The following is a 25,269-nucleotide window of genomic DNA, read 5'->3' on the forward strand; positions in this document are numbered from 1 at the left end:
TCAGTCTTTTAACCAGGCTGATGGTGAATATGAAAATACTTTTGTAAATCTACAGAATGTTTCATCAACGCACCCAGTGTAATTTCTTATCCTTTAAAGGAAACAGGAGAATTTCCAGCCTCAGAAGGTTCATGTTAAAGGATGCAAAGGCAACTTTTGTTTTTTGCAGTAATCTTGTCTGTTGCATTGAAATGAAAGGAAACACAGTCAAGCAACAAACTAGTAACACATTGCTCAGCATTTGTCAGTCATTTTCAGTGGACTATTTAAATCATAACTTTATTTTCTCCACTTTCCCAGGTTATCCGGGATTTAAAGCCATAGAGCCAGCAGCCTGCCCTAAAATAGTTTTACCCGGGAAACTGCCAGCCCTGTGAGCAGGAGGATGGAACTCAGCTGGTGTAGGAAGGGAAGGAAATAAAATAACAGGCAACTCGGCCTCTGGAGATTGGCAGCAAAATGCCCATTGCTTCCATGAGGCCTGGGGGATGGGAGTTGCCTCAGCCCCCTGCCCTCCATGGGATGGCCCAAGCACACAGAGATTTCTTGCTCTACTTTGATGTTCTCATGTCAGTGCCAGTGCGCAGTGCTTACTCTGTGATACGGACCAGCGCTCCCTCTAGGCTCTGCACCCGACCCAGGTTGCTTTGCCTTATGGGAGCGAGGGCTGGGAGTACTGCCAGTGGTGCCATTAAAGCAGAGTGATCCTTCTCTGTCATTCTAGGAGCTGGATGGCCCATGTTGTCTTTACATGTGGTATTTGTGGGGCTGGTACACCCAACACTGGCCCTGGCAGGCACTCAGGCATGGACAAGGTAACCTGGCCGTGATTCGGAGATCACCATATAAGGAGGCAAAGATGGTAGAGAGGCTCTTGTACAATTTAAAAGACAGTGAGGCAGGTTTGTGAAGGCCTTCCCTAAGCATGTCTTTCACAGGTGTCACGCTTCAGCTGGGATAACTCGGACTGGGATGGGATGGAACGGAGATTCTGAGACTCACCCCAAGCCCCAGGGACATTCAGTCACTGAGGGGTTTTGCTTCTCAGAGTAGAGCCTGTCTAAAGTAGAGCTACTGTTATGCTGGGATAAACGAAGAGGCGTGAGCACTTAAACATCTGGCACAGACACTGGTAGGAACCTTTTGTGCTCTATCAGTCAGGGCTAGCGCACAGGGTAACCAAAAGACAGCATGGCACAGTGTGTTTGCAAATACAGGTTGAACTGCTCTAGTCCGGCAACAACCATGGTCCGGCATGATTTTAGTTAGCTGGATGTCTGCTTATCAAGGGTGTGCATAAGTTTCCTGTGGTTCCGTAAAGTTTGTTTACAGCCACCAGTCCTGGCTCTCTGTGTTCTGTGCTGTTGTTTAGCTCTAATTTACCCCCAAATGTCTTCTAAGAGCCCAGTAAGCCGTGGACGTGTTGGAAATGCTGCTAGATCAGGGGTGGGGAACCTTTTTTGGGTCAGGGGCCGCTGACCCACAGAAAAATCATTCAGGGGCTGCACACAAGTGAAAAGGAGAAAGACATTCCCTGTATTCCCATCACAAACCAGAGTCTAGGAAAACCAGGCTAGTAGATTTCGTATGTTCCAGCAGGTGGGTGGCAGGCGGGGCTGGGGCACCAACATGGGCACCCCAATGCTGCACTTCTGGGGCTGAATCTAGGCAAGCCTGAGGTGCCCCGCCCCTGTGCTAGATAATACTGACCTCCCTTGGTTCAGCCATGGTCAGTTCCCAAAGTTGCCACACTAGAGAATTTCAACCTGTATTGAAATCTGTGCTATTTTTAACTAGGCACCAGAAGATCATGGTGGAGCAAATTGGCCTCCCTCCACTAAAGTCAAAGGCGCTATGGGGATTTACATTAGTCGTAGAGTTAGCCCAAGCAGTCGTGGGTTTGCAGAATGGTGCCCAGATTAACAGGGAACTGCTGCAATGCAGAGATGAAGACAAGTGGACCTTTGTGTGTAAGAGGCTGAAGTGGCATGGGAGCAGAGGAATGGCTAAGAAGGAGAGAAGACAGAAACACACCCCGATCCACTCCCAAATAGGCAATGTTTTTATCTTCCGTGCCAGCATTTCTCAGGGAATAACTTGTCTGCAGTGTAAGGAGTCGTACGTCCTTGTTGCTCAGAGCCGGTGATAAATGGCAAGAGTCTAACAGGACTACATTGCATTCAGAATTGTAATTGATATTCAAGGCCATTGGCAGGAGACATTATTAATGATGCCAATACATGTTTTCTTATTTATCATCCCTACTATGCTTGTGTCTATCAGCAAATGATTATCATTCATTTTCCTGACAAATCTATCAAGATCATTCATTACTGTTCAGCAAAGGATCTTCGCTTAAACAAAGATTAATGACTTTGCATTTTATCTGGTTGGCTGAGCAAAAAAGGAAATGAAATTAACAATGAACCCTACAAACATGTCACCACTTTAATTTACCAGAAAATATTTAAAAAATGTTATTTAAAATGTACGCTACGGTTGGCACATTTTATTATTAAAAAAAGGAAACTCCATAAATTTAAAAGTGATGGATGGCAAGTGAGCAAACATGGCGCCATCTTTGCTGTAGTTCTTTGCTGCGATTTTCTAAGAGGGAATCTAGTATTGAGTCAGTCTAAACAGACAGTCTTACTAACCTCCCTAGGATGGACTCTGGCAAGGAGGTGACAACGGAGGGTCAAGAAAACATTTCTCAGTTGATGAAGCCAACCAGAGCGTCTGCTGCATTCAGGGGTCGCAAAGGAGCCAGCATCTTGCTATCAATGTACGTCAGTAAATTCCTCAGACTAAAGGAACAATGTGATGGTACAAAGCCAGTGGAGGCATGAGAATCGTGGTAGGAAAAAAGGAGAGGAGATCGGGCACAGATGGGCTGTGGGAAACTGAATTCCTCCACAGGTCTATGGAAGTTTCTACAACAAAAGGAAGTATCTTGCAGCTGCAATTTTCTTTCATTAAAATACATCTGATAACCAGTTTTTGTTAGGCCTGCTCCTGCCAAAATATGTTAAAGTTTCCCATTGAAGAGGCTTATAAGATAAACATAAACATGTGGGACGTTTCAGAGGGCTAACCGTGTTAGGCCATGTCCACACTAAACGGAAGATCACTGCTTACATAATCAATCTTCTGGAGTTTGATTTAGCGGATCTAGTTAAGACTCGCTAAATCAAACTCAGAGGGCACCCCGGCCAGCTGCCAGTATTCCTGCTTGTGCAACAAGTAAGGGAGGCCAAAGGGAGCATTTGCTCCCATTGGCATCCCACCATGGGGATGGCGGGGAAACACAAAAACAAGGCACGTCAACTCCACCTATGTAATTAACATAACTGGTATCTTGCTTCGACTTTCCCTATGAGTGTATACTGGGCCTTAGTCTTTAAGGTGCCACAGGATTCCTCATTGTTTTTGCTGAAGCAGACTAACAAACGTATCAGGGCATGAGCTTTTGTAGGCTGGAGCCCAATTCATCAGGTGCATGCATCTGATGTAGTAGGTTATAGCCCACAAAAGCATATACATATGGGATTTTTTTTTTGCGCTCAATAACTTCATGTTCACTCCCACACACCTCCTCCAAACCCACGGAGTAGAGGGGGCGGACAAGTAAACCAAATGCTTTCTGGCTCAGAAGAATGATTACTCACAAGTCCAGTCCCTCTTTGATTTCATCACAAAATGGTTATGCCTTAGCAGTTCCCATGGGAACAGATGCATATGCTACTAATACTACATAGCACTTACTCGGTGCTTCACCATGCCAAATCGCTGTACCAGCATGACAGCTGAGTCAGCCGGGGCTCTGACCAGTAAGGGAGGAAGCATCAGGGCTGCTCAGTATGCGCTACATCAGAGTAGCTGCAACGGTGCAGCATGTCAGGTGAGGGGTGCACGAGAAGCAGATGCTTTTTCAGTGGGAGAACATCTTCTGCCAAGATAGAGTCGGTATGGACAGCAGTTAGGGCATTGACACTTGCATTCCTCGGGGGATGGGGTGTCTTTTTCACACCTCTGAGTGGTGTAAGTGAGAGTAACCTAAGCAGTGGTGGACATGTGCCCTCAGGGCACCACTGACAATCAAACACACAGCAGAGTCTGGGGGCCCACCAGGAGCTAACCCTGGTAGACTGGAGCTGGGTTTGGGTGGTGGGCGCTGTGGTGGGTTTGAGTTAAGGAGGTAGGTGCTTTTGCTTTGCAAGTCGGTGGGTAACAGCTTGATAACTGATGTGGCACAGAGGGGTTTTTCAACCTCCTTGCTCATCCAACAGTGCTAAGTGGGGAGCCAGACCCAGCTAGGCTAGGTGAGACAAGGATTTCAAAGGGCTGAACCCCTGGGTGTGCTTATGGGCATGACAAAGGTACATAGTGGTAAGGCGGAATGTGAGGGTAGCTAGTCGGATCTCGGCAGCCTTTGAGGGGGAGTTCCAGGCCGTGTCCTCAGTCCTTTCCTGTGTCAATGCAGGCTGGCTCTCTGTAGCTCATTTGCCCAGCTCTGACAAGTCTTCAGTGTCCCAGCAATGGGGCTTCCTCCTCAGCCTCGCTGACTATTCCACAAGCTCTTCCTAGCAGGAAGTTTTTCCAGCTTCTGAGTCTGTCCTTTCCCTCAGGTACATACCACACAAGGATATGAGTAACTTGACTCACATACGAGTAGTCCTGTGGCACCTTAGGGACCAACATAGTATCATGAGCTGTGGTGGGCAAAACCCACTTCCTCAGATGAGAGGATTTTGAGGGGAGAGAAAAAAGGGGAACCTCAGAATAAGAAGGGAGAGGGAGAAAGAAAAAACCAATTACCTGTCAATTGGAGTCCTGGTGTTAACAAGGCTAATTGAGTGGGCCAGAAGCGTCCTATACTTAGCTTTTGATGTCAGTAGGGTGTTGAATGTAAAGAAAGCCGGTGTTATAATGTTAGCCAGCCAAGTCTTTGTTCAGCAAAGGGAGCCGGTGTCCAATTTGCATATGAAAGTCAATTCCACACTGTCTCCGTAGTTGGCTTGTGAAATTCCTTTGTAGAAGAATGGCTACTTATAAGTCCATTAATAAGTGCCCAGGCAGGTTACTCACATGCATAGGTCCATACCTGGGTGCATCTTCTGGACTGGGGCCTGAAGTGAACCATATTACTTTCTGGAACATTCTACCTTTGCCATTGCTAGCCTGAAGAAAGGAGAGGACTGTGTTCATTCCCGGAGTAGAAAGCAAACTATTTGGTACTGCCCCGCATTCTCCCTGCTTTCGTGCCTCCTGGGTTAGGTTAAAACAACTTTATCTTATATATTGGCCAGTGTCTCATCCAGAAAATAATAAAAATCCATCCTTCCCTCTGGGCACGCACACTGAGATGCCAGGTTAGAAGTACTGTTGTAACCCCCCGCCCCATCAGAAAATAGAGTCGGGTTTGGTGATGGTGGTGGTGGTTGTTTTTTGTTGTTTTTTTTTGCTCACCTCCAGCTGCTGCAGTTGCAAAGTGATTACATAGTCACTAGAGGAATGCAGCACGTGTATCACACAGGGGCAACAAAACATACACCAGTCAACTGGTTAGTGTTTAACAAGCCATTTCATCTCCACAGTGCTAAGCGTACGCTTTCAGCTTCAGGGGAGATGGAAAAAAAATCAAACCCCACATCCGTGCTATTCTACATCACAAGGAAGAAACACTGCTATGGCCCCGACAGCACGACTTAAGGGCAAGTTTTGCAACCACAGCTAGCCTGGCAGAGAAAAATACCAACAAATCACGTTTGTAAGTTACTGCCGTATTTTTAATGTGGGAGGCTGAATATTACAGAGCAACACTGCAGGTGCTGAGTTAAGGTTGGTTGTCTGGCCTAATTTGGCATCGGCTACACACATAAATATTTGAGCGGCTTGAAAAATTAACCTGACCGCAGCCTTGGGTTTCTAACGCAAATTTTGGGGGATAACTACTATGTCTAGGGATTTTTTTGGCACCCTTGAGAACATAAGATCCATCTCGCCCAGTATCCATCATTCCGACAGTGGCCAATGCCAGATGCCCCAGAGGGATTGAACAGAGCAGGGAATCATTATGTGAGCCCTCTCCTGTCACCCATTTCCAGCCTCTGACAAATGGAGGCCAGGGACTGCATTCCTGCCCATCCTGGCTAATAGCCATTGACGGACCCATCCTCCATGAATTTATCTAGTTCTTTTTTGAACCCAGTTAAAGTCCTGTTCTTCACAACATCCTCTGGCATGTTTTGGCAAACTTAGACCAGTTTACCAAAGCTTCTGGTCAAGAACACTGTTTAGCTATTGAGTTAAAAGCAGAAAGGAGCAGTAGGATCTTCTAGTCCAGTGTTTTGTTGGTACCCCTTGTCACGGTTCCTTCCCCCCCCCCCATCTCAACCGAATCGCCAATCACAAAAAACAAAAAAAAAACGAACCAAAGCCGGGGAGGCCTTGGGGTTAAGGTGCCAGCCGCCGCCAGCCGGGTGGGGTCCGGGCCCTCCCTCGCTCCTGAACCCCGGCCCAGGGCCCTAACACTAGGAGCTGTAACTCCCAGTGGAAGCAGGTGGGGGCTTGCCCCTAAACTCGCCTGTTCACGGGCTCCACGACCCTCCCTGGGCCTCTCGACCCCGCCGGCGGCGGACTCAATCCTTCCCACTCCACCCCGGGGTGAACCGCTCGAGCTCTCCGCCCTCCGGTTCCTTTCCCCACCCACTACCTACCCCTACGTTCCTCTCCTGTTCCCCTCCCTCCTCTTGCTGGTCCCTCCAGCCTCTTTTATGCTCCCCTTGGGCAGTTCCCCCGACTTCCTGGTTCCCGGCGGCCATTTTGCTCGTCGCGCCAGTGACGTCAGCCAACGTCATGACTGGGCACGGCAGCACGCCATCTTCCCCACCCTCGGACCGGCCGGCCATAGCCTTCCCCGGCCCCTGCCCGCCTTGAGGCCAGACCGGAGGTGGGTTCTCCGGGGCTGCCGCCGCAGACCCGGCGGTTCCAATAGGCCCGGGCGGCCCTTCCGCCTGCGGCTGGTGGCGGGGTTGCTCCACCCCATCACACCCCTTTTTGTGCTCTTGTAACACCAGCAGCTGGAACAGAACCTGGGACCTCTAGAGCTTAATGCATTAGCCTCTAGTGCTTGAGCTAGAATCTAGCTGGCTCTCAGCACAGGTTGTAGAGCAAACTCCCTCTCGCTCTCTGTAAGTGGCCTAAATGCCACTTCATGGGACAGTGCACCACACCTAGCCGGTGTGTGTTACACTGGAACCCAAATTTGGATGAAAAAGTGCCCTCTTAAAAATATTGTTGTTGCCCTGCTTCCTACCCCTAACACTAGCCCCACAACCCCCTTCCCAAGCCATTCCTGTGACCCCCATGGGGTGTGTGTGTGACCTCTCAGGATTACACTGGTATAGTTCAATGTCTTTCACAGGTGGCGTAGAGACTTTGAACCCATAATCTCTGCCTTCAGACCACCTGTTTCAATGCTACTATAGCTTATGGAATACTGCACATGCTTGATTTAAAGCCCATCAAGGATGGGGAGGCTGTAACATCCGTAGGAAAGACAGCTGTTCCCATGGTTAGTAACCATTTCAGTTAGAATCATAGAGCTGGAAGAGACCTCAGGAGGTCATCGAGTCCAGGCCCTTGCCCAAAACAGGACCAATCCCAACTACCCCAACAGTTGAGCCTTTGTGGCTTAGTTCTTGCCTGACTGGGGCTCCCCTTCCAAAGGCTGGTTCTTATTATGCTTTTTCTGCTGTGTCAAACAGCCATCTATGCTCAGGGAAGATCGCAAAACGGTTCACAAGGTGAGAAATATTATAAATAGAGGGGAAACTGAGGCAGAGGGCTAGGCCAGGACTAGGAATGTCAACCCTCCTGGTTTGGCTGGAAAGCTCCAGGAATTGGACTGTATCACTCGGTGGCTATCGCAGCTAAATTATGGAAAAGTCTGGCAGGGCAATGGGGCTAAGGCAGGCTGCCAGCCCTGGCCCTGTGCCACTCCGGGAAGTGGCTGGTATGTCCCTGCAGCCTGTAAGTAGGGTGGGTGAGAGCTCTCTGTGCTCTGTCCCTACCCTGAGTGCTGATTCCGCAGCCCCCATTGGCTAGGAATTGCAGCCAATGAGAGCTGCAGGAGCTGAGCCTACAGATTAGAACAGCTGCCAAAGACACCTGGCCCGACACCCCCCTGATCCCAGGGCAGCGGAGACCTGCCAGCTGCTTCTAGGAGCACTGTGGGGCAAGAGTAGCCAGGGAGCCCCATTGACCAGGAGCTGGTTGAGGTAAATTCTGCCGACCAAAGTCCGCACCACTTACCTGCACCTCTGCCTCAGCCCAGAGCCCACACCCCCCTGCTACACCCCAACCCCCTGCCTCAGGCTCAGCCCAACGCCCCCTCCCAGACTTTAAAAATCCCTTGGCCCCAGCCCAGAGCCTGCACTCCAACCCCTTGCCCAAACCTGGTAAAAGTGAGTGAGGATTGAGGAGAGCAACCCATGGCAGGAGCAGGGAATTGTGTGAGTGGAAGGGGCAGGGAAGGAGCCAATCATGGAATCACAAAATCCTAGAACTGAAAGGGACCTTGAGAGGTCATCCGATCCAGTCCCCTGCCCTCATAGCAGGACCAAGCACCATCTAGATCATTCCTGATAGATGTCTGTCTAACCTGCTCTTCAATATCTCCAGTGATGGAGAGTCCACAACCTCCCTAGGCATTTTATTCCAGTGCTTAACTTTCCTGACAATTAGGAAGTTTTTCCTAATGTCCAACCTCAGCCTCCTCAATATAAGCCCATTGCTTCTTATCGTATCATCAGTAGACAGGGAGAACCTTTTTTTCTCCCTCCTTCCTGTAATACCTTCTAGGTATTTGAAAAATGCTATCATGTCTCCTCTCAGACTTCTTTTATAGGGTTAGAGGGAAAAGGCACTACTGCCTGGAGTTGGGATTGTCGTAGCGTTAGAATGGCTAAACACAAGTGGGTTAGGTGAATGAATTGGGCACCCAACCGTGAGATCCACTCAGCACCCAAACACATGCAGACTTTGACATACAATAGAAAAAGCAGGAAGTGAAGCATTACATTCCAAGCCACTCTCACCCACACAGTCTTAACCTTGTGCTCTCTAGGGCTACCAATAGCCCCTGCGGGGGGTTTACCTAGTCTTGGAGTGCACTAGCAGCATTCATTATGCAGCTCAATTGAAGGAGGGCAAGATTGGTTGGGACGGGGGTAGACGAGGGGCTGTGGTCTGTGGAGAGAGTGCCTTGAATAAGTGCCCGTGTCTCATTTCAGCTCTGTGCTTGTTTTGTCAGTAGAGATCCACAAAGGTGCCTTTGTGCCAGGTGAAATGCCAACAGGCTGATGCCATAGCAGACAGTCATCTCCGGGGCTCAGAGGCGTGTGAATTCAGGCTCTCAGAAGGAGGGTTCTGGGTGGTAAAGGCATGGTACCATTTCTCTAAACCCAGCTGCTGCTGCAGCAGAGGAGTTAGACTTTGCTCTACTGTCTTCACATGCACAGTTTGCAAAGTGCTCTCCATTGAGCATCAGTGAGCGCAGCGTCGGGTTGGGTGTTATTTACAAGCTGGAGCACGGAGGACAGAGTTGTATGGGAGCTGAGGTGGGGACATCTACCTTTATTTCCTGATGTAGTTCTTTGCATTGTCCTCTTTTAAGAGCTTCAATATTGTACTGGTTTAACTTTTCACACACACAGGTATGTCTAGACTACATCCCTCTGTCACCAGAGGGATGTAAATTAGACATACCGAAATTGCTAATGAAACGGGGATTTAAATAGCTCACGCTTCATTAGAATAAAAATGGCCTCCGCTTTTTGCCAGCAAAAAGCAGCAGTCTAGACGGGGATCGGTCGACAAGGAAAGCCTTTTCCGACCGATCCTGTAAACCTCCTTGCACGAGGCATATGGGATTGGTCGGAAAAGGCTTTCCTTGTCGACTGATCCCCATCTAGACTGATGCTTTTTGCCTGCAAAGTGCCACGTCGGCAAAAAGCGGTGGCCATTTTTATTCTAATGAAGCGCGGGATATTTAAATCCCCACTTCATTAGCAATTTCGGTATGTCTAATTTACATCCCTCTGGTGATGTAGTCTAGACATATCCACACACACAGCCTGCGGTACCATTTTAACTTCTCGGCCTTTGCTGTTTTGCAGCAGATTAAGTATTGGTGCATTTCACATTTTAGAGGGGGTAGAAAGAACAGCTGAATTCTGCTCAACCAGTGTTTGTTCATTTTTCTCTATGTCCATTACTTGCCAAGTCAGCTGAGAAAACAACAGTTGGAGCTAGGGGCTTTCTGTAAGCACACGTTACAGCTTTTAGACTGCAATAGCTTTTGCAACATCTCCCAGTATAGTGCAACCTACTATAAATTTCATGAAGGTCAGCTCCTTAGATTTTCCTTTGCTCTGCACCAAAGGAGTTTTAAGACTTTGAAATGTTATTTGCAGCTCATTGAAATGTTGAAACCGATAGAAATGTCATAGCGCTAGAAAATTAAGGCTGGAGGTTCAGAGTTTTGTATGGTAGGTGACAAGTTCTTTGGAAAATCTGCTCCAGCTGTAAGTATAAGCTATTTGAAATTTTGCTCCCATTGAATAAGATCCAGTTGTCATTCTGGATGATCGCTATTGAGAAAGCAAAGGATCCTATTTAACTTGGACTAATCTATGCAGAAATGTGTCACATAGCATTGCAACCAGGATCCAAACATAAAATCCAAGTAGTAGAGGAACAATGTCAGAGGGCACAATTTGTCCAAGTGCCCGAACCCAGAAGAATGTCTCTATACTGTTCAGAGCCTACTCAGGTGAGACTTGAGTGCTGCTGCCTGAAAAGGAAGGAATGCATTTTATCCTATGAGTGTGCACGCATGTGCATCTTGGGATGTAGACATCTGTGACTGGTTGAGGATAGTAAAAACACCATTAGGTTGAGATGGCAGCAGTCTAATCGTGTTTGAATTAACAAAAAGAAGAGCTTGCATGTTTCCCCTTAACGTAGCCATTATCCACACACTACCACCCCTCATGTGCACTGGGTAGAGCTTACTATCTGTTTTTAAAATGTGTGCCTGTCTGTGTGCCCGTCTGTCCATGACTTTGTTTGCTCAAGAACTCCTCTTAAATGGTAAAAGCTAGGACTGCCAAATTTGGGAAGCAGTTTCCTCTTTTCATAACTTAAAGCAAAGTCAGGGTTTGGTTATGCCAGGACAATGGGATGTGCCTGGAATTCGACTGTTTCTCAAAGTGGAAAGGAAGGGGTCTGGTAGGAGGGACAGTTATACTGTAGAATGACCACAGAGTGCAGTTAGGGGCCAAAGAGGGAGACTAGGAGAGCTATAATCCCATTGGGCCTGCAGGGAATGGGGACAGAGAAAGGGACAACTATCTACTATGTATTTCAAAGAAATTGTCTTGTTACCCATTAATAAGATATCCATAGGGTGGGCAAAGTGCTGCAACAATTCCTGAGGGCTGGCAGTCCTCTAGTGCCTTCCTAAGATTCCTAAAGGTCCCCGAACCTATGGTATTTTCTTGTTAACTAATTATTCCCTGCTGCCTGAGGGGAAGTCCTCTACCATTGCACATAGGCCTGCTTAGCTCTTGGTCGCCATGTCCACATACAACTTCCATGCACCAACTAGACTCATCCATCCCTGGTCCTTTTGGAAATGGCTTGATCCTAATATGACAGCCCAAGCATGTTATCAGATGGTCAGGACCTGCCCCCACGATACTGGTGGGTCTCTGCAGCAAGTTCCAGTATCAAGAACCAAAATGCCAGGGTGTATCATCATACTGCACATAAACTGCCCAAGCACAGTCTCCACCTAATAGGACCTCAGTGCCAGGAGAAAACAAAGAGATGAAGATGGCAGCCAAATCCACAACTGGAGCCCGCTAAATCAGAATGAGCTTATCTGCCGAGCTGCTAGGTCCCTGCCATTTCTACCCAGACTCACCAGAAGGGCCAGGCAAGTGCTCTCACAATATGCTGCAAATGTAATCACAGAGAGACATGGTTTATTGAAAAAGCTGTGACCTATAGGGTGTCTCCAGCCCCCTTAGTGCCACATGTAAGCAAACAGAGCACCAGGACATTTCAGTACCCCCATCTCCTGCATCATTACCCTGTAGTGTAGCTGCTACCTTAACTGAGAGATGCTGAGGACTAATACAGCAGTAGATTTTGCAGCAGAGGCAGATTCTTTGGACTAGATTAGACACACAGATGGCTTATTTTTAAAGAGAAACGTGTACTTTTTATTGCATGATTTGAAAAACCAGTATTGCTGAGAATGTTCCGGTGTGATTTGCAAGAGGCACATTCAATTTAATATGAGAGACTCAGACTTGTCTCACACGGTGCTAGAGTTCACATCAGTTTGAAGAAAAAAAATTCTGCTGGAAGCACGGGCAAGTAGCAGTGTCATTTTTTTCATTAACCTACAGCCACTGTCTCGATAGACTTACAGCCGTAAGTAAGATTACTGCTATAATTTTATCTGGTCTCCGGGGGAAAAAGTTTTGAGAACTTTAAAGGTTATTAAACAAGACAAACTGGCAACAGTTTCAGTTTGCTTTCATATTTCAAAATCAAATTGCAGCTAGACACACATCAAAGCAGAAATGTCAGTAGTTTTGCTTTGTTCTTAGACACTGTAAAACCTACAACCTCCATAAAACAGATTCCCTCACACAGAAGAGCTGAATGCTAAGTCAACAGCTTTTCAAAAAACCTATTCTTCAAGAAGAGGACTATGGTAATAGATTCTATGGGGCAGATTCTCTGATTATTTACACAATCTTGACACAGGTGTAACTCCATTGACTTTAATGGTATTGGTCGCGACTTATGCCCATGTAAGCAAGGTCAGAATAAGAGTGAGTTTTCCTTCCTCTCCTTCTAACAACTACACTGAAAAGTCACTGACACCTCCCTTTAAACAATATGAACAGGAAGGAAGCACTTTTTCAAAGCTAATGCTCCCAGCGTTCCTGCCTTGTAACGTCACTGAATTGTGGAAGTCGGAGCTTGATATTTGGCTCCTATCTGATAAGAGGGTGAAGGAGTTTGGAGCGCAGGTGATCTTCTCTTTGATCTTTCCTGTTGAAGGTAGGGGCCCGGGCAGAGACAGGTGCATCCTGGAGGTGAATGCCTGGCTGCGAGGATGGTGTCGCCAGGAGGGCTTTGGCTTCCTCGACCACGGGATGCTATTCCAGGAAGAACTGCTCGGCAGAGATGGCGTTCACCTTTAAAGGAGGGGGAAGACCCTATTTGGACACAGACTGGTTAACCTAGTGAGGAGGGCTTTAAACTAGGTTCGACGGGGACAGGTAAGCAAAGCCCAGAGGTAAGTGGAGAACACGGACATCTGGGAGATGAATCAGAAATGGGAGGGAGCGTGGGCTATAATGGCAGAGAGAAAGGAGGGTCAGGGCAAAACTGGGAGGCAAAGTCAAATCAGTATCTTAGATGCCTATATACAAATGTGAGAAGTATGGGTAATAAGCAGGAAGAACTGGAAGTGCTAATAAATAAGTACAATTATGACATTGTTGGCATCACAGAAACTTGGTGGGATAATACACACGATTGGAATGTTTGTATGGAAGGGTACAGCTCGCTCAGGAACGATAGATAGGGAAAAAAGGGAGGAGATGCCTTATATATTAAAAATGAACACACTTGGAGTGAGGTGGAGATGGACATAGGAGACGGAAGTGTTGAGAGTCTCTGGGTTAGGCTAAAAGGGGTTAAAAACAAGGGTGATGTCATGCTAGGAGTCTATTACAGGCCACCTACCCAGGTGGAAGAAGTGGATGAGGCTTTTTTTAATCAACTAACTAGATCATCCAAAGCCCAAGATTTGGTGGTGTTGGGGAACTTCAACTATCCAGATATATGTTGGGAAAATAACACAGCGGGGCACAGACTATCCAATAAGTTCTTAGACTGCATTGGAGACAACTTTTTATTTCAGAAGGTTGAAAAAGCTACCGAGGGGGGGGGGGGGGGGAGGGAAGCTGTTCTAGATTAAATAGGGAGGAACTGGTTGAGAATTTGAAAGTGGAAGGCAGCTTGGGTGAAAGTGATCATGAAATCATAGATTAAATTGCCCAGGGAGGTTGTGGAATCCCCATTTCTGGAGATATTTAAGAGTAAGTTAGATAAATATCTATCAGGGATGGTCTAGACAGTATTTGGTCCTGCCATGGGGGCAGGGGACTGGACTCGATGACCTCTGGAGGTCCCTTCCACTTCTAGTATTCTATGATTTTATAATGTTACGCAGAAGCTAAAATGTCACCACAGCAGTCCTGGCACACAATTGGGTCAATTTATAAAAGCCAAGAATTAAACAAAATAGAACAAGTGAGTTCCTCCAATGGACATTAACTTTTGGGTTCACAGCCTGTTAGAGCTGAGAGCCAAAGTTGTATGGTGGGAATGGATTGCTTCTAAGGTGGCAGGTTTTCTTCCAAGATGAGACAATCGAGCCCATGGGGACATGCCTCCAGTTGCAGACATTTAATAAGGAAATGTAGTTTTCACAAAGTCAGAGGACAGGTGCGCAAAGCCTCACATCTTCACCCATACTCTGCAGAACTCAACTTTTGCATTTCTACGTAGTTATTCTATTCAGATGTCTGGCTACTCATAACAAGTGTCATTTCCTATTGATACAAACAGTATCTTTCTCTCCAGCCTTTAATTTCTGATGGATCATCAGGCTGCACTGGAACATTCACACCTTTTATATACTGTGCACAAGCCTTACATTCAGTGAAATCCTCAAGTGCACCCAAAAAACCTTATCTTGATTGGCCAGATTATCGTAAATTATTTATAATGCAACTCACTAGAGTATAATTCAGTGTTTTCTTTCCCCTGCTATTTTATCTCCTGACAAGTGTTACAAAAGAGAAGAATGGAATGTAGCTCACTTGCATTGCATCCAAGATGCTGCCTACACAAATACCAGAGAGAAAAGCTAAAGGAAACCCAGAACATATGGTGTTCTGCTGACAGAGCTCAGAAGCTGGTTCTGCATGAGCAACAAGGAACATCTTGAAGCGTACAAGACATATGTGTTTTAGGAAAAAGATTGAAGTGTTTCATAATAAAACAGGACAAAGTGAAATACAAGTGCTGTATAAAATTTTAATTAAAAACTGGTTTTACCCTTCCACGTAAATATACAATATGCTTCACAGATGGATTTCATATTTAAGTATTATCTAAACCAAAAACGTAAATGAGACAAATAAAGCCTTCAAAAAATGGCACAGAGGCTAAAATGTATGTAAACACTCCACGATTGTGGTGAAAACAAGGCAAGGAGAGAAAGCAACCTTCTGTCAAGTGTTTACTGCAGGAGTGCTGAATGAACCAGTTCACAGCACTATTGCCTTTGAAACAACACATTTTAGCTCAAAGTCCAAAAATTCCAGTTGGTTTCATGATATAAATATTAGCATCCAATTTACAGAAGTTCGGTGAAGTGGATATTGCCTGCCTCACTTTAAAGAGATTAAAATAACTATTTTATGAACCCCTCATACATGGCATCTGGGTGGCTTGATGCACACAGAAAGCCTTAAACTGCGCCTCAACAGATTGAACAAAGATCCCTTTCTTTTGGATCACCCCAAACTATCCTAAGTAAAACCTCCCCAGCAACTCCAGTGTTAAATAAAAGCCTAACCAAAGAACAGGACCTCACTTTGAAGAGCCAGCGAGCAAGTTCTACGATCAAAGAGTCTCCACCAAAACAGGTTGACCACTAGGCCTCAAAGCTAGAGACAGTCAGCAAGAGTAACTCAGCTAATAGCAGGCATCAGAATGGATCAGCATTGGGAAAGTGGTCCCAAAACCACAATCCTTCCACGGCTTCTTTGTTAAAAGATTGTGTGTTCCTCCCTTCCCTTGCCCCACAAAGGACAAAAATAGGAATTACTGAAAGAGTTTACAGATCTTTTCCTAGAATATTAATCCATTTCTTATGGCACACTGGAATTGATCTTAAAAAACTTCCTTCTTTACTGCATCACCTCCATCAATGAGGCAGTTAATTCAAGTCATCCCCCAAAAGACTAGCTTCTGGTGGTTTTATTGCTGGAGAATAGCTTGGTCACAAACTTCTAAAGTTTAAGAGTTTTTTCACATAAACTTCCTAGAGAAAAACGCTCAGTAGTCCCTGCCAAACACCACAACTAATTCCAACTTTTAATTCTTCTCAATAATAACCTCTCATAAATTGTACCTTTCTATTGATTGATCAAGTAAACTCACAGCATCATAATAAAGACAGGTATTAGACTCCACATGATTCAAAGACTCCCCATTATATGATCATATTGATATACGGAGAGGACACCGGGAAAAATTTTGCTTTGCACAGTTCCATGTTTCTAAAATACTATCAAATTTAGAATTTAGGAAAATGAAGATTACAGAGTGAGAAGATGATGTATCACCTTCCACTCTAAGTGCAAAGCACATTTTGACCTTAACTCGGTTAAGAACAATTAATATGCAGCATAAGTATGCATACATATATACACATATCTGAAGTATAAAAACCTGGATAGAGTAAAACAGATGTAGGAACAATGGAACAATTGATGGAATAATGCAACATTAGACTTATAGGATCAAGATTTAACCAATGAGGCTGGCTAGGACCTTTATTATAATGATTAGTCTCTAAGCCACAAGCTGTCAGAATTGTACAGTTGCTTTCTTACTGGACTCTGTCAGGTTTAACATCAGACTCCTGCCTCAACACAAAAAGTGCTTGTTTAATTTCTGTTACATGATTTAAAAAGAAAGAAACTGGAAAATCCACAGTAAAGCTCTTTTTATTGAATAGGAAATGGGACTTGGTGGGGTTATTTATTTTGTAACAAATCACTTCTGTAGTAAATTCTACCTCAAGATGTCAAAGCACTTTCCCTGTGTAGGAGACCTCTAGTTTCTCTATTTTATGGATAGAGTAACAAAGGCACAAAGAGGAAGGGCAATTCACCACACACTTCCAGAATCTTCTTGTTCCCAGTTCTGTCGCCTAACCACAAGGAGAGGTTATTCACCTTGTGCAGTAATTGGATGCGTCCCCACAGTGCTCCATTTCAAGTCTGCATGCACCCTCTGCCTTTATCAGAAATTTTGGGTAAAAGCGCCCATTCATCCCATACATGTGCCCTACACCTTTTTAGGTCTTGTGATCAAAGGTCTATAAGGCTGAGGGGGCAAACTGCCTCACTTCCTTCTCTACCACAAAGTCACACAAAGTAAACTCTGAAGCAAGAGGGAAGTTAGTGGTGCTCCCACAGGGACACATCTCAAAAGAACTCCAGTTACTGCAAATGGTGAGTAGCCTCTCCTCTTTCACTGAGTGGTGTCTTACCACGGAGTGTGCTTCACGGAGTGTGCTCCGTTTAGGTGACTTCCTTGCCATAACCCCTTAGGAAAGCAGAAGGTCTGGAGCAGAGTTCAGCACTGAACAAAAGGACTGCATTGCCTACTTTAGCATCTGAACTTGTAGCATGAGCCAAAGCACAATGGCTGGGGAAAGCAAGTACTGAGATCTACACTGCAGCGCTCCATTTAGAGAGTCACTGCCCAGAGATGGTGGATCACGTAGGCCTGTCTGCAACAGAGGCAAAAAGTCCAGGGAACTTCTTGAATGGTTCAGTTTGGTCCAGAAAAAAAGATCAAATGTCCTCTTAACATCTAGCATATGGCAGGTGGCTCTGGTATTATCTCATACAACTTAAAGAAAATTGGAAAGAGAATAGTTTAGTTACTGTGGAACTCAGAAGGAACCTTAGATGAACGTTTTGGATGATACATTCTCTGTGGAGAAAACAGTAAAGGGAGAGTCTTCCCTAGAGCCTCAATCTCCCAAAACCTTTGAGCAAAAGTGATGGTAACAAAAATGCAGTCTTCATAGGCAAATGTAACAGAGGGCATGTAGCTAGCCATTCTGAGGAGCAGTTAAAGGACAAGACAAACTGCAAAGCAGAACAGATCTCTAATTTATAAGCAAAGTTTCATAAGATTTTTCAGGAACCTCCATGTGGTTAGATTTGTGAAAACTGAGAAGCCTTCTACTGGTAAGTGGAAAATGGTTATGGATTCTAAGTGAAGCATGATGGAACTCTCAGACCTGATGCCTTCAGTTCCAGCAGGTAAATACAAGAGTATGGAAAAAGATGACTGGACAAGTGAAGGTTTGATAATGGTTACACCAAAGATTCTCTCTTCTCCATTCCTGGAGCGAAGCATGTCGTGTGGATTTCTTCCTGGTATTTAACAGTACAGTCTATACTCCTGATGACCAGAACACCTCTAATCCCAAGAATCATCAAGGTATCATGCTTGGAGACACAGAACATTTGGATTGGGGTGAAGTGTTTGACCTGCATGCTGAGACAATAGTTGAAAATTTATTGGGAGTCATCACCAAGGGCAAGAGGTGAGTTTGCTGAGGAAAAGAAACCAAATGAGTCTTGACCAAGTTGATACAATCAAAATGACCCTGGGTGAAAACCTTTAAAAGCAGTGGAATCGAAGGGTAAGCATAATACTTTTGTCCATTTAATGAGAAAGGTGGCTGCTAGAGATAAAGGTTTGCGTTTACCTCTGGAGCAGATTTTTTTTTTTTTTGCACTCCATGTTGGCTACCGTGGTGCAAAAGTCAAGCTTTGGGAACCCCTAAGTTAGGAAAATTTGGTAGGGACTCAAAAGTCTAACTCCCATTTGCAATTTAGGATAAAATACCTGCTGAAGTTGTCTGCCATGGTGGTTTGTATTTCTGGGAAGTACAAAGCTGAAATAACCATTTGGTCGATCATTTACTTCATCGCTTCAGTGCAGAGCAAGGGCGAACACACTCCTCACCGACAATTAATATAATCCAGCTATGTAGTCCCTCATGATCTTGATCTATTTGTTTTTGATGAGTGGAAGAAAGTGGAGGCAAACCTTTCTCACGGTTGCCAATTGCAACAGATTGATGTGCAAGAACTATTCTTGTTGTGACCCTTTGCCTTGGGAGGCATGAGGACCTGAATGTGCTCCCAATCCCAACAGAGAAAAATCTGATGTTCTCATGAGGATAGGTGGATGCTGGATGACCAGGATTCCTGCAAGAACCTTGCAAAGATCCTTCCACCAGGTGAATGACTGAGTACAGTTTCAGACTGTAGGCTATATATGCTGTTCTGAGTCACTCCTGGGTACACTGATGACTGTAACCTGGTGTTCTAGGTTACAAAACTGCAAGCTAACAGATGATGCAGAAGCTGCAGTCACATGTTGTAGCTGGTATTTGTTGACTAAACTGAATTCTTTGGCTAGCGTTGAGGAACCTCTTGGGAGATTTGCTCCTCACTGAACCTAAAAATGCTGATATAAAAAAATATACACTGTTTAGGGGTCAAGACCGATTTCTCAATATTACTGGGAAAAGTGACATTGCTGTTTGAACTGCTGACAACATCTCCTAAGCCAAGGCTGCCCTTTGAGGAACCAGTCACCAACCTACAGAGACTTACTCCTAGATGTGTGTGGCTTCCATCACCATTATTTTTGAGATAGCCATTGGGCTGGAAGAAAAGCTGAAGGCTAGAAATGGATAATGACTGACTATGACAAAATACATCCTTTGTGAGGGATGAATTACTACAGTTAAGGAAGCATCTTTGAGGTCCAGAATTGCAAAGCAGTCACAGGACTTGAGAAAGGAAATTACAGATGCAAGGGAAACCATTCTGAATTTCAGATGTCTGACTGACGTAATTATATGAGATCTACTTTTGGCCTCCAACCCATTTTCCTTGGGTAACAGAACACACCATCAGCAAAGCCTTTGTCCTTTGTGTTTGAATGGAATTGGTTCTATAGCCCCTAGGCTACTACGCAATATGATCCTGTGTCTCAGAAACTGATCACAAGAAGGTCCCTGAGAAGGGAAGGAAAAGGGACAGGAGGGCAGGATGAAGGCAAACTGGATTGTGTAACCATAAGTTTCTTTTCCTCGGTAAATTCACCATAGTGAGAGATGGTGTCCAAACTAAGGGAAAGGAGTGGAATAGGGTAGTGAAGAAACCCTATCAGATGGGCCAGACTCCTGACCAAACCCTCAAATGTGAGGAGTGGAAAATTCTGGCCTCTTAAGCCAGCGGTTCAGGTAGTTTATAGAAGGTGGAACATTGACCAGGATGTGATTTTTACATTGATTGAGGCCTCCTGAATGTCTTTTTATTTGCAGGCATGTATATCCTCAGGATGAGGTTTACAGGATCTTTCGAAAAAGCCTGCCGTTTTCGAAAGAACCACGTCTAGATTGCGGTTTTACTTTTGAAATGGCGCTTGTTCGAAAGAGCGCCATCATTCGATTATGCAAATGAGGCACGGGATATTTAAATCTCCGTTTCATTTGCACTTTGAAAGGGCTTAATTTACATGTCTGTCGAAAGAGGGATGTAATCTAGACACAGCCCTAGAGTCCTTTAGAGTATGAAGTGGGTTAAACACTAACTCCTTAGTGGCTGATTGTACCTGCCAGAGGAACCCATACAACTGAAGTCAGGAAACTCATCTCACTATGGCTGGGGCGGACACAGATCTGCCTTCACTGTTGGCTACATCAAGTAAAACCTTCAAAGATGTCTTTGCCACAAGCTGACTCTTTTTTATTATTGCACTATTCAGAACTCGATGTTCTTGTGGTAAATGATCAATGAAAGCATTACATGTCTCATAATTCAGGTAGTTAAGTCTCAACATTAGTGTTTAGTGATTCATAATCCCAAACTGTAATGTTGCCAGTCATTTTTATGATCAAAAAGTTCCAGACACCTCTAGTCCCTGTTATACGGAGTACCGTTAGTACTATGCTGAGTCTCACTTTCATTAGCTGTGTCCACGGCTAGAGAATTTGGTCCTGGATGTAGAAAACAAAATTCCTGGCTGAGACATAGCACCTTTTGGTTGGCACATGTGCACGTAAGGGGTGCCACCACTGGAGTTTTCAAGGGGGTCTGGTCTAGCTCCAGGAGAGTTTCCTTAATCGGCAGTGCCTCTTGTGCTAAAGCAGAAGTAGGCAATATGGCCAGGAGCCTGTTTAGGGTGAGAGAGAAGTGAGGCACTGCACCCACACAGCCCTATATAGCCTCCGAATGGGGCATAAGGTTGAGTAGGGTGCATGCGACATCTGAATGGACGCTGCTACCAACACGTCTCTCATCAGAGGCGCAAGGTGCATGTGTACCTGAAATGAAGACCTTATAGACACACAATTCAAAGGCTCCTTTTAACAGATTTCTTAGTTTTCTGGTGATTCTCTGAAAACTTCAGGTGGTGAAATCTAGGCGAGGTAGTGTGGAAAAACCCAAACACATTGAACCTGGAGACTTTCCTCATCAAATAAGTTTAAAGCAGCTCACATTTTAGGTCTAAACATTCTCACATCTTTATTACCCGAGGCGTTCCACACCGTCAGCTCCAACTGACATTCTCAAGGGACCGAGCTGAAGCTTCTATCCTTCTAGCTGGGAAGCTAGATAATGCTGATCCTTAAAGAGCTTGACACTTCCACCCCTTAATCACTACAGGGCAATGGTGAGGGACTTTCAAAGTGACTGCTATTGAGGAAAGCGCCTGACTTTCGATTGGGCCCCACTGCTTATACAGTTTGTTTTGCACCAACTAAGTTTCTGCTCCCGTGGGAGTTGAAACAAGAGTAGCCTCAGTTTGACTTACTAAAAGAAAAGTGATTAAAATATTACACTGATTACATTTTGTGTCACAAACAATACCAGAAAGGCAAATATGTCTGGTTAGAATACTCTTGGGCTATGACAGTCTGGGGGAGTAAAAAAAGAAATAAGAAGACTGATGCAATAAACTCTAATTCTCTCTTAATCTATCCCATTATTTCTAGATTTGAGTAGGTAGTTTTCCTTTAGGAGGTAAAATGGTGGTGGTGGAATTATGCCATCCTACTGTCACTAACACACCACTTTGTGGATAGCAAAAGATAAGGCCTGAGCAAGGAAATGCTATTTAAAGCTCTGCTCAGGAACCTAGAAATTTGCATTTGATAGAAGGGATTTAAATTGTATTAGAAGGCAAGGTGCACTAAACAATCACAGTTTATTACTATGTTGGTTCACTGCCTGAGAGCGTACTTATCGCATGCTGCAGTAACAGAGGAGAATCAGTCTTCTCTGCACTTGAGCTATATGCATATTAATAGAAGGTTAGCCAAGCACACAAACAGGAGTGGGGGCCAAACACTTGTTTCAAAAGCAGCGTGCCGATTTCAGATGGACAGAGCTGTGCATTTCAAGGCTTAAGTCAGGTTTTACTTACAAGTTTCTCCCTAACAGAATGAATTCTAGTATAGTGTTTGGAAATGAACTCTGACTATACCCAAACAAGCACAATCCTATCACCAGCGAGAAGGCTAGCTGGACCTGATGATCCTAGCTGATTCTAAGAGGCAAAACATCTACACACTCCATAACAGCCAGGCCAAAGATTGCCTTTCAATCTGGTATACAAATTATGTCATATAGTAAAACTTCACATGGAGACTATTCCTAGCCAGCACGATTCAAATATGAACACGTTTCTTTTCGCTTCTTCCTAAAGGAAGCCCACATCAAGCTAGCCTGTAACTTCCATCAAAAAATGTAAAGCACCAAAACTGCCACATTTCAATCAGGCTAAAATGGAACGTAAAGTACAGCCTAGTATTTCCTACCAAACTCCTGCCCCTCTAGACCAGCAGTTTTCAAACTCTTTTTTCTCGTGACCCAGATGAAGAAAATCATTGATGCCTGAAACTCAACATAATTTGACTAGAGCGTGGGCTCCAGAATGGGGCTGAGGATAAGGGTGTAGGAGGGGGGCTCTAGCTTTGGGGGGGCAGGGATCAGGGATGGGGCAGAAAGGGCTTACCTTGAGTGGCTCCCAGTCAGTGATGCAGCCGGGGTGCTAAGGAAGCTTCCTGCCTCTCGTACCATTGCAGACCTGGCTGCGCCCCAGAAGCAGCCAGTAGCAGGTTCCCAGTCAATGGGAGTGTGGAGCTAGTGCTCAGGGGAGGGGCAGTGTGCAGAACCCTATGCATTCTTTCCACACTCCCCACCTAGGAGCCGGGCCTGCTGCAGGCAACTTCTGGGGCACAGCACAGTCTGCGGTGCCAGGAGGGGCAGGAAACCTGCTTTAGCCCCCCCCACTGGTCACCTTTCAGCAGCAAGACCCAGGGCCTGACATTCCACAACCCAGTACTGAGTCATGATCGCTAGTGTGAAAACCACTGCTCGAGACCTCACTTCCTTTTCACCCTCCAACTTACTATCCTGGATTCTCATGGTGGGTCTCTCACCTGTCTTCCCCCTCCCTTGGCTTTCTGGTTGCACATGTGGTACAAGGGTCTCACATGCAAGGAGATGGCCCCTCTGTATTTTCAGCACCTCCCATGAATTTCACTAACGGAGCTGAACTTAGTAACTAACTGGGCTGCACCCTCGGAGATGGGGGACAGGGAGTAACACTCCTGTATCATGGAGAGAATGAGTCAAACGGGGAAGTAAAAGGCAGCAACTAGTATCCAAAATATTTATAGTCCAGATCCCCCCAATTACAGTGGTCCTGCTGAGACTGGGAAGGAAGACTGCAGCTGCTAAAACTTCTTAGAGAACAGGGCACAAAGTCAACATGAGGCACACAGAGCGTGTGTATACACACTACATGTTTCCAGTCCTGGAGGTCTAGCATGCCCAGGGCATGTACCAGCTTTGCCCTGGTGACCGGAACAGTAGTAACGTGTATGCTTACAGTTTTCATTCAGCTGTGACACTGAATTCAGGCCAGGAGGGAATACTAAACAAGGAGGGATGGGATGCATCAGCAGGCAGACAGAACTCATCGCTGAAGTGCTCATTCATACCCAGGAAATCATTTCAACGTGCACTTGCAATGTCGATTTTGTTTTGATAACTCTAGGCCACATGCTGGCAGAGAGCCAATCAAACTCTGCTTGGCTTTTTATGATCCATACATTGTCTTCCTAGTTTCTTCCTGCCTTCTTTTCATTGGTCAATTTTGTCTATTAAGAAACTACTGTATTACAGATGAATAGGGAGTCACAGACAAGCAGCAGAGTTTAATGGCAGGGATACAGAAACGTGTACATTCTAAACCTGCTGTGCTGTTGAGTCCCTGGCTTTCGATAAGTCTGTGCTGTACTTTTCCAGTTCTAAAAAAATGACTTAATCATGCTTCTCTGCTTGGAGGTTGTGAGGATTAAATAACTGACTAATCTTTATTTTGCACTTTGAAAATCTAAAGCACTCCAAGTGCCAAGCCTGGTCAAGGCCAGGAATGGGGAGCTGTGGTTGGTTTTGTTACCAGGAACAGAAATGCCTGTACAAGTTGAACCTCTCTAGTACAGCATCCTTGGGACTGGATTGGTTCTGAACAAGAGAATTTTCTAGACCACAGGAGGTCAATATTGCCTAGAAGCATCACCAACACTTCCACTGCTTACCGGGCTGTTAGAGGACATTTAGGGGTAAATTAAGAGCTAAATAACAGCACAGAATACTAAGAGCCAGAACTAGTGGCTGTAAACAAACTTTATAGTACCGGGGAAAACTTGGCCACACCTATGAAAAGTGGGCATCCGGCTAACTAAAATCATTCTGGACAATGGATGTTTCTGGACCAAAAAGTTCTGGACTAGAGAGGTTCAACCTATACTCCGAACATTTCCTCCGAAAGCCCCCTTTTCTGAAGCTGCAGTGTTCCACTTTTCAGTGTGCTCTCCAAGTGACTTACTCACTCACTGCTTCCTTAAATCAATGAGGTTATCTTACTATTAAAGCACGGATAAGAGTAGGCCAACATTTCGTCTATCCACATATGTTGACAGGTTACAGTCCTAGATTTCTGCCATCTGTACAACCAGTTTATCCTTTGTCCAAAAGCAAGATACAAGATGGCACTAGTGTAACTGAATCGGCCCCAGCTGCCTGCTTCTGCAGCGAATGAGCCAGAATACACATTTGTTATTCCCTTTTCAAAAGGAAGCAGGAGATGGACACACTTGCCCTTTAAATCATTCAGCTTTTTCAGGAGATGGGCTGCTTGCCCTGGTCTGTTAATGTGGGAGCTGTTCAATGCAAGGCTGAAAAGGTTTCCTCTCCTGGGAAAGCAGCT

The 25,269-nt window shown here is 45.3% G+C and overlaps 1 protein-coding gene and 1 long non-coding RNA gene across 2 annotated transcripts in view; both read left to right on the forward strand.

Annotated features, from left to right (window-relative positions):
- The window catches only part of SLC5A9 (solute carrier family 5 member 9), an 82,141-nt gene extending 67,058 nt beyond the window's left edge, over positions 1-15,083 (forward strand). The window contains exons 15-16 of the transcript XR_012905844.1: positions 13,147-13,367; positions 14,946-15,083. The gene's annotated coding sequence lies outside the window, so the exon portion shown is untranslated. The remainder of the gene's footprint in view (positions 1-13,146; positions 13,368-14,945) is intronic.
- LOC142830537 (uncharacterized) lies at positions 12-9,401 on the forward strand. The gene is made up of 3 exons (XR_012905845.1): positions 12-2,785; positions 5,598-5,770; positions 9,320-9,401. It is a non-coding gene; the product is annotated as an uncharacterized LOC142830537 (long non-coding RNA).
- Positions 15,084-25,269: the final 10,186 nt, after the last annotated feature.

Source organism: Pelodiscus sinensis, chromosome 9 (assembly GCF_049634645.1).
Source record: "Pelodiscus sinensis isolate JC-2024 chromosome 9, ASM4963464v1, whole genome shotgun sequence".
Lineage (NCBI taxonomy): Eukaryota > Metazoa > Chordata > Testudines > Trionychidae > Pelodiscus > Pelodiscus sinensis.